The sequence below is a fragment of the Amblyomma maculatum genome, chromosome 11 (genome assembly GCF_055883805.1).
Source record: "Amblyomma maculatum isolate TAMU_Amacu chromosome 11, ASM5588380v1, whole genome shotgun sequence".
NCBI classification, from domain to species: domain Eukaryota; kingdom Metazoa; phylum Arthropoda; class Arachnida; order Ixodida; family Ixodidae; genus Amblyomma; species Amblyomma maculatum.
In genome coordinates this window covers 129,494,294-129,504,147 of record NC_139354.1, presented here as the reverse complement: position 1 = coordinate 129,504,147, position 9,854 = coordinate 129,494,294, and the positions used below count along the sequence as shown (strand labels likewise).

The window sequence follows — 9,854 nt, the reverse complement described above, 5'->3', positions numbered from 1 at the left end:
AGTCATTAAGCAATGGACGTTCGCTCGCTATGGCGGTTTTATTCGAGTGTTCTCGGTCTTGTTGTGCACTTGAGCACAGTAAATCCTGTTCAAGTATGGAACTCGGTGTTTGTCCCCTGTGTCCCGAACCCGCTGCAATGGTGACATCTCACACGATGGATTGGAGGCCACGTACAGCTCTGTCTGTTAGGGCTGGCACGCCGGGGCTAGAAGGTGACTAGCGCCTAGCCCCTACATACATGCGACCGCATCTATTTAGTCAGTTGAGCAGGCATGCATGCTCATATCTCAGAGTTATGAAGCACAACACCCTGGCAATATATAGTGCAGTGGGAGAGCCTGAAAAGCAGTACTCACTCCCACATAAGTATACAGTCAACCTTAGCAGAACAACATACAACAGCAATTTTAGCATGCATAAGGCATATATAGAACCCTTGACAAGTCATAATATCTGATATTATTTAACCAATTCAAAGCTCATGTGCATTAAGTTATGGTTCACCTTTTCAACCTATCTGTGTATATGCAGTACTTCTTTCACAGAAAAACTGAGACCTGGTGCTTGCATGCAAATTACTGTGCCTGCAAATCATTCATTACTTTGTGAATGAACATTGTATGCCACTGTATGACTACAATGGGACATTATGATATGCAAAACACTGCCGAAGTCATGCAACATGCTCTGATTCTATGGCGTCAAACAGGGTGAAGTATTCCTAATAAAATATGCCAACAACAATGGTCATCACAAGAAATTGCGCACTTTATTTATATGAAATTCATTTTCAGAGACAATCATACATCTATATGAATCACAATTAGTACAAGCATGTGCAAGAGATTAGCTCACAAACATTTGAAACAATTTTCGTACAAAATAGCATTAGACACATTCACATGTATACCTGCTGTAACTGGTTTCACAAACGGCAAACAATAATGAGCAATAAGCATAACAGAGTACCAGGTGCCTGAGGTAACACTACTCACTACTGCTACAGACACTTGCGGTCTCATATCTATCTGGCCTGCAGCATTGTATATATTGACATCCAATGTCATCCACCTAGTACATTTTTTCCGAGGTGGCAGTGTACAGTTTGGCCCAAGAAAAGGAAAACGTCGCCCACTGAAATTGCCACCTTCCTGAATATAGCACAGTCCTAGCTTCATTTAGAAGGATGGGTAACAATGCACGCCCTATGCAAGAGACGTGGAATCTGTGGATAAGATTATAAAGTACAGTCAGGTGTCAGAATTTGTCCAACTTGTCACTTTAACCACGAGAACGCCAGACGTTCTTGGCAAAGGCTTGCCATCGAAGGTTATGACTGAGGAAAGCCAATGAGGATCCTTGTAAAACTTCTATGTTGCTGAGTCAACTGCGATGACTTGAGGTAATATTCATGTGGTATGAGAGGGGCAATTCATTTCCATTACCACTACATGGAACCATCTGCTTCGATAAAGACGTGATTTAGCGATGGCTCACCGACAACAATAGGAGCAGGAGGCTTCTCCGGTTCCTTACGGAAAATAATTTACGCGAGTTTTTGCAATACGCCTTATGGCAAGCTTGCGTAACAATAAAAAAAAAGTTGAAGAACCCAGAGGAGCACGAAATACTTTTTTTTTTCAGATAAAAAAGTTGCTCCCAACCTGGGCCAAAAAACTAACAAAAGTAAAAACAGGTAGCATTACAAAGGCCTTGGTGAGGTGCCTATACTGATGCACACAAAATTTCTTTCATTTGTTAAAATGCCAGCAATCATTATAATGCCATAATGTTAGCTCTTTTGAAGAACTGTGAATTAATTTGGGCTGTATATGTTGAGGTGCTTGGCACAGTACAGTCATAGAGCCTATATATAAGGTGTGTTGAAAGGAAGAACTCAAGTCTTTCAACCAGTTTCGACTCCTACCCACAACGCCTGCGTCTAACAGCAGTGCACGGCACACTCGCTGCTAGCGTATGCCCCATGTCAGTCTGAACATTTGACTTCTTAGCTCTGCAGATATAAACCCGTGGGGCTGCTATGTATGCTGCGTCACTGCATCACTGTACCAACAAACAGACAGATAACACAAATGTCTCACTGAAGGTCAGCACTGCTGCATCAATGACCACATATCTAAACACAACTTAATCCAAGAATGCAACAGTTTTTGAGACTATTAAATTTGTATAGTCCACTGAGAGCAATTTCAATAAAAAAACTCCTGAGATAAACATTAACAGGTACACTTCCCAAAATTTGATGGAAATACATTTTTTTCCTGGGATAGAGTTCCTTTCAGTAAAAGATAGAAGCGCAAAAAAGTACTCGAATGTACACAGAGAACACGATGAGCACTTCTTTAAGTGGAGAGCATCATTTCCTCAAATACTTCACCCATCTAGTATGTCATAACAAAGGACGTAGCAAAACGGTTTACTTCAAGTTTTTCCTCAAACCTGAAAGAGCTGTCCACGTGTCTAGAACTCGCTAGTACTTTCCGAGCTGACATTCTGAGGAAGTGTTCAAATTTCATAAAGAGTGCTCTGCAGCTTCCCTAAATGAATATGATAGTAATATGCGGCTATATGGCCCTGAGACACGAACATTTTAAAGATGATGCAAATAGAAACTATTAAAATTATTCCATACCTCTCAAGGAGAACCTCTGAGTCACTTTAGGACGTGAAACTTCAAGAACAAACAAGCCTTTTACAGCAGATAATCAGATGTGAATGAAATTTCTGCAAGCCTAGCTTCAATAAATCTTATAATTGTTTGGTATGTCACAGATATATCACGCCTCTCCAATGTCAAGCAAAATGCATTGTGAAGCAACATCTTCAAGCGAGTAAAGGGACATGTTGCGACCTGGAGGTGGAAGTTTGCTGCTATGTATGTAAGTGATATTTCTGAATGGAGGCTCAGAAATAACCAATTTCTGGCACACCAGAGCAACTTTATGGACATTCACAATGAATGTACAGATGTAATTTACTATGCAGTACTCTCCATCAACCATTTTCAAACAGTACGAACAAGTTTTCAGTGCCCGACTATACCCAGTGCTGTAAATATGAAAACCTTTAGCTTCGGTTCAACCATAACATGTAATGCTTGGCACCACTCCATACTCTCTTAAAAACAGTCCTGCTACAGCTTCTTCTAAATGAGCAGGCCTCAGAGGGGCTCCCAATACATGCGGATTAGTTATTTCTCTGACATGAAAGTTGATAATTTGATTCCGTCTTTGAGCTAAAGATGAAGAAAGCTCTAACAGCCTGGTGGAAGTTTTGAGCCAAGATTTCATTACACATTGCTCTGCTATTTGTAGCGGGACACCCTGTGCAGCTGTCACAAGTTTCAGAAGTTGACTATTTCCATTTTCAAATGGGAATGTAGATGTACCTCACAAAGGGCCCAACATCTCCACACTATTTGCCAGGTGTAAAAGCTGGTGCACATTAAATGTAGCACTGCTTTCTCCATACAGAGAACAAATTCTATTTACAAAGCATGACAGAAGTTGGTCCGCTTCCTGAAGGTCAGCAACGCTTACAGAAGTCTGAAGAAGAAGAAAAATGTCTTGACAAAGCAAAGAAAAATGGGTGACATATCTTGAAGGAATCAAACCCGATAAACATGGTAGAGAATAGTACAAAAGCCAGAATAGCCATTCAGTGGCCTTCCAGTTCTTGCGTTCTGAGACTGGCCGTGGCAGGCGACAAAATGATATTGTTGGCCTTATAACTTAATGCGCCTTTCCAGTTCACGGAAGTTCCTCCCAATGTGGAAAGCCTTCCTTACAGCACTGAGCCATAGCTCAGTAACCTGCTGCGTAACGCCCTCAAGCACACAATGCATAAGGTCTGGTGGCAAGCACCACACAAGATTGAAGCCTTGCAACTGTTTGAGTGACGAAGGCCCTTTGACCCCATAAACTGGCAAGTCTTGCTCGTAGGCAGCCCGCATATCCTGCAGCATACCGCTGTGTGTGCGCAGAGCTGCTGGCCTTTCTCCAGGAATGTACCGCAGGGTTCCTGAGATAAAAATGAAAAATACCAATATTCAGCACTAGAAGATGCTGAAACTAGAGCAGACGCGATACATCAGAAGCGAGCTATAGCTTTTAGGAATGTCTTTAGTTCACTTCTAACCAGAACCACATCTGGTTCGAGCTAGCCCAAGTCCTATTCTATATATTTCCCGATACCAGTGCACAATTAAATTTGGGATAAGCATTTCATCATCATCATTATCATCATCAGCCTGAATATACCCACTGCAGGGCCTCTCCCATATTTCTCCACTTAACCCGGTTCTGTGCTAGCTGCATCCACTTGACCCCTGCGAACTTCTTAATCTCATCCGCCCACCTAACTTTGTGCTGCCCCCTGCTACACTTTCCTTCCCTTGGAATCCAGTTTGTTACCCTCAGCGACCATCGGTTACCCTCTCTTCGAACTACATGTCCTGCCCATGTCCATTTCTTCTTTTTTTCCACTAGAATGTCGGTAACTTGAGTTATTTCTCTGACCCACTCTGCACGCTTTCTATCTCTTAATGTTACCCCTACCATTTTTCGTTCCATAGCCCACTGGGTTGTCCTCAACTTAAGTAGAACTCTCTCGGTGAGCCGCCCCATAGGTGAGTACAGGCAAGATGCAACTGTTGTACACTTTCCTCTTGAGCAATACCGGTAAGCTGCTAGTCATAATCTGCGAGTGCTTGCCAAGTGCGCTCCATCCCAATCTTATTCTTCTTGTTATTTCCATTTCATGATCCGGATCTGCAGTTACTACCTGTTCTAAGTAAACATATTCGCCTACTACAATATTTCGCTACCTAATGTAAACTGCTGTTCCTTCCCGAGGCTGTTGAACAACACCTTAAAGAGAAGCATTCAGAGCAGTTAAGCAGTGATGTGTAGGCATACAGAGGGGCATTAGGAAGAGTAAAATTGGCTGCTGTCAGTCTGCACTGCCATGCTTTATATGCCTGCGGCAGCTGAGATCTGTTCAAATAAAATATTTAGATAGTGAATATGAGTGCAATTACTGCAACAACCAATTCAGAGATTACAAATAAACTTTTATATACCTGGGTGCATTTAAATATACTTATACTACCCCCTATTCTTCATACACAGAATGAGCTTACTGCATCAACAGGCACTGCAAAACAATGACCATACTGCATTCCAAACATATTTAACACGAAAGGCTAAGCCAGTATATGCCTGTTTAAAACAGTGTTGAAAATATTCAATAACTGCAATGTTTGCTTGCAACGGGACACCTATAGCAGCGACACAAAGCTGCATTTTCATAAAATATTGACAAAGTGTCAAGAAAACAATATATGCTGCTCTCTGTACTTTGTAAGACTATGATAACTGCTCATTGTAGCATGATTAGAAATTTACCAAGCTTCTCAAAAATAAATCTAATTTTCCACAGGATTATTTGAATCTTTTTTTTTGGGGGGGGGGGGGAAAGCACATGCTGATTATTGAAATCTGTTTTTCATTCCAAAATTATAATATAGCTAACTTACGTTCGACAACAGTTCCTTCCTCGAGGCACCAGGAGCAACAGAAATAGCCTTTAAACTGCTTCATGTTCAGCAACGCAGCTCTTGCTGGTGAGTCCACTGAGCAGCACGTCACAAACATCTTTGAAAGCACAGTTTCTTCGCCATGCTGCCACGCTGTCGACCCGATGTTGTTGAAAGCATCCACAAATGTTTTCATGAACAAGTGCCGAGGCGGATGCTTCATTGCGAACCACAGAGCTCCTATGATGACATTTTGAAAACGGACGTTGAAAGGCAATTCATTAATAAGGAGTTCAATTGGCCACACACTCGATTTGCTACATCTGAATACCGGTGAGCCGTCGGTGTTTATAGTGACTGTAAGGTCACACCACTTGGTATTCATGCGATGTCTGATACTTCGGTATAGGCGACCATCAATAATGTCATAGTATGTACCGTGTACAGCAGCAGTAGCTTCCTTCAGCCTTGCATACAATGCTTGCGAGCAGCCTGAAATGACACTGTGCAGTTGATCTTTCAAATTAAAAATCAGGAAAAAGCACCCTTTCGACATTAAAGATCGCACGGTTGGTGTAACTTGGCAGTTGTCGCACGTGAAGGTGTGTGACGTTTCCTTCCTGTCCTTGGAGCCGAAATATTTAAAGCAAATTTCACAGAAATAGTGGACTTGAACAGAATTCATCTTGCCTTTCCATAACTTCCTGAAGAGATACTTCGTATCTGGCACAACATCGGCTCCACAAAGAGTGTTAATCAACTTGAGAAGACCCTCAACCTGCGACCACGAAAGGCCCGCATAAACGACGTACGAGACAATGAGCAAAATGGCCTGGGCTTTTTTGATCTTATTATTGGGCAGGGGTTCTCTGGAACAACGCGAGAAGTATTCATTAGCGTCATCGTCGTGCGATGCCGGATCATTGTTGTGGTCATCGTCTCTTTCTTCATCGTGCACATCGAAAGGTGAGGCGCTGCCATTAGCGCCGGGACTATCATCCTCACTGCACTCGACTTCAGGTGCGTCAGGCGTTTCATTTTCCGAGCCGAGATGGTCGGAGCCATGGTCCGAGCTACCGCAGACACCGTTCGCCAGCACGCAGTTGTCGGATTCGCTCTCTTGAGACGCTGGTTGAGAACCCCAGAGCTCTTGGTACCGTCGAGTTTGCCTAGGTACTTCATGAGATGCCCCAGGTTCCAGGTACTGGCGGTACCGCTTAGGTTGCGGCGAACTCACGCTTCTGCCACTGCTTCGCCGGAGTTGTGTTCAGGCTCTTTGGTCTCTGTGTGTCTGGGTCTGCCCACGCTTCTACCACTGCTCTACGGTAGTTGTGTTCACCAACCAGTATGTAAGTGCTTTTACGGTACGTAGGGGAAGAAAAGACTTACATAGTTGCACACACGGACGTGCGGAATTTTTTCCCGCACGACATAGATGACTATGAAAGAGGAAAAGTGTACGACGTTTTTTGGGAGGGAGATTCGAGTACCTGCGGAGGATTCCATGAAGCGAAGGTAATCCACATGACTGGTAAGTGCAGCCTATCACAGCGCTTTCTAGCTGTTTTCCTGCGCCCGTAAATTAATGATGCGCTGCGAACCGCAGATCATCATCATCATCATCAGCCTGATTATACCCACTGCAGGGCGAAGGCCTCTCCCATATTTCTCCACTTAACCCGGTTCTGTGCTAGCTGCATCCACTTGACCCCTGCGAACTTCTTAATCTCATCCGACCACCTAACTTTCTGCCGCCCCCTGCTACGCTTTCCTTCCCTTGGAATCCAGTTTGTTACCCTCAGCGACCATCGGTTATCCTCTCTTCGCACATGTCCTGCCCATGTCCATTTCTTCTTCTTAATTTCTACTAGAATGTCGGTAACTTGAGTTATTTCTCTGACCCACTCTGCACGCTTTCTATCTCTTAATGTTACCCCTACCATTTTTCGTTCCATAGCCCTCTCGGTTGTCCTCAACTTAAGTAGAACTCTCTTGGTTAGCCTTCACGTTTCAGCCCCATAGGTGAGTACAGGCAAGATACAACTGTTGTATACTTTCCTCTTGAGCGATACCGGTAAGGTGCTAGTCATAATCTGCGAGTGCTTGCCAAATGCGCTTCATCCCAATCGTATTCTTCTTGTTATTTCCTTTTCGTGGTCCGGGTCTGCGGTTACTACCTGTCCTAAGTAGACATATTCGCCTACTACTTCCAGTATTTCGCTACCTAATGTAAACTGCTGTTCCTTCCCGAGGCTGTTGAACATTACCTTAGTCTTCTGCATATTGATTTTCAAGCCTACCTTTCTACTTTTCCTGTCTAGGTCATCAATCATTATTTGCAGTTCATCCCCCGAGTTGCTTAGCAAGGCAATGTCATCAGCAAATCGCAGATTACTGAGGTATTCTCCATCTGCCCTTATGCCTAACTGCTCCCATTCCAAGTCTCTGAATACTTCCTCTAAACAAGCTGTGAATAGTACTGGGGAGATAGTGTCTCCTTGCCTAACACCTCTCTTTATGGGAATTTTGTTACTTTCTTTATGCAGAACTATGGTTGCTGTGCAGCCGCTATATATATCTTCCAGCACTTTCACGTATGGCTCGTCTACCCCCTGATTTCGCAATGCCTGCATCACCGCCGAGGAAACCTCGGCGATGAACCGCAGATACGGAACAAGAAATGTGGCAATGTAGGGGACGCCGCAAGGAGGCAAGGAAAGGCGCCAGGAAGAGCGGCATGTCGCCGAGGAAAAAGGGGCCAGTAGCAATCGTGTGTAATTGGGCAACGCAAAAAAAAAGTGATGGGCACTGCTTTCATATGTGTGATTGAATTGTACGGCTGCAGCTTACCGTGCCAGTTATTGGTGTTTAAGAAGATTTTTTTACGAGCGGCTTTAAAGCTGCCGTCCGCTACTAATAATGGGATTGTTTATTTCTGTAGCGATTATCCTACGACGGATACAAATTACTCGCGCTTTTAGTATTGCTGCTTGCTATTTGAAACACAGTTTCAGACAAGGATGAATTGCTTTTAGTAAGGCTTTGCTTTGGGATAATTAGTGCGTCATGAATGTGGCGCACTGCCCGGTTGCTTGAAGGACACGCAGAGAGATGTAGTAATTTTCCAACGGGCTGTTTAATGATAAATTGCATGAGTCTTTGATGTGTCAAGTCAGGTGCATCAAGGAACGGGAATTGGAATGTTGCCCTTTCAGAAGTGGGTCATTCAGCGAAGCATTTTTGTTTATACTGTCTTTATGCAATTCGAAGTTTGCATTTCAACAACTACACAGAACCTCAGAAAGAGTTTGTGCACTGGGCATTTGTTCCAGCCAGTAGACTGTTTCTTCAACAGTCCACGAGACTACAATTTCTGTTGTATTGAGCTTGGTAAGCCGACCTTTCTCTGAGTGTAAATGCTTCCTTTTAGCTTGTCCTAGTTACAGTTCTGCAAGTGGTATCTCACTATAACTGGTTCGTTGTCGCCTGCTAAAACACTGAATAAATTGCCTAGTGAAATTAGGGCCACCTAGGTTATCTTGCATTGGTTATTGTGTTACTAGGTTTGCAGTTCTGATTGTCTTCTTGCAGGCAAGACTAGAAGAGAAGGCCAGAGTAGCGGCAAAAAAAATGGCCGAGAAGGAGTTGCTCAGCACACTAGGCGCTGGGCCACGGGAAGAGCACTCAGCTGCAGAGTCGAAGGTGGCTCAGTTAAAATTACGTGTAGACAGCCTGAAGGCTGAGGTGGAGGCATCAAAGGTTCTTATCAGGGACCAAGAAGGGCAGATAACAAAGCTGAGGAGCCTGAATTAGAACCTCCAAAAGGCACTTTGTGCGAAGGTTCTCGGAAGTGGTATGTAAACAACCATAGTCTCCAACTTCTTACATTCATAAGCTTTCATCCAACCTATTCTACAAGACTGATTATTACAAAGTTGAGTAAGATTTGCTGCTAGCCTCGTTCGTGCATTTTCGGGGTAAAGTGGGAGTTACATAAAAGGGACACCACAAGGAAGTGCAGGACACGATGTTACTAGCAGCTAATATCTGGGCAAAAGTGGCAGAACATTCCATTTCTTCAATTTTGTTCTGTAGAAGCCATCTAAAACAATTTCTACTTATTTCTTATGGAGCTAACTACTATGCAAAACTAACGCTACATTGACTTGTCGAAAGTCCTTTTTGTCATGGAGTACATGTACATGTTTAATTCTCGGGTTACATAGGTATGGTCTCCTTTGGCCATTTGCTCAGGTGTTACCTTGAAGTGACAGTCATGACGCAGTGCTATTTTAA

General features: G+C 43.5%; 1 pseudogene; it reads right to left on the bottom strand.

The window, feature by feature from the left end:
• Positions 1-3,099: 3,099 nt before the first annotated feature.
• On the bottom strand, positions 3,100-4,029 carry LOC146174964 (uncharacterized; annotated as a pseudogene).
• Between the last annotated feature and the right edge of the window lie 5,825 nt (positions 4,030-9,854).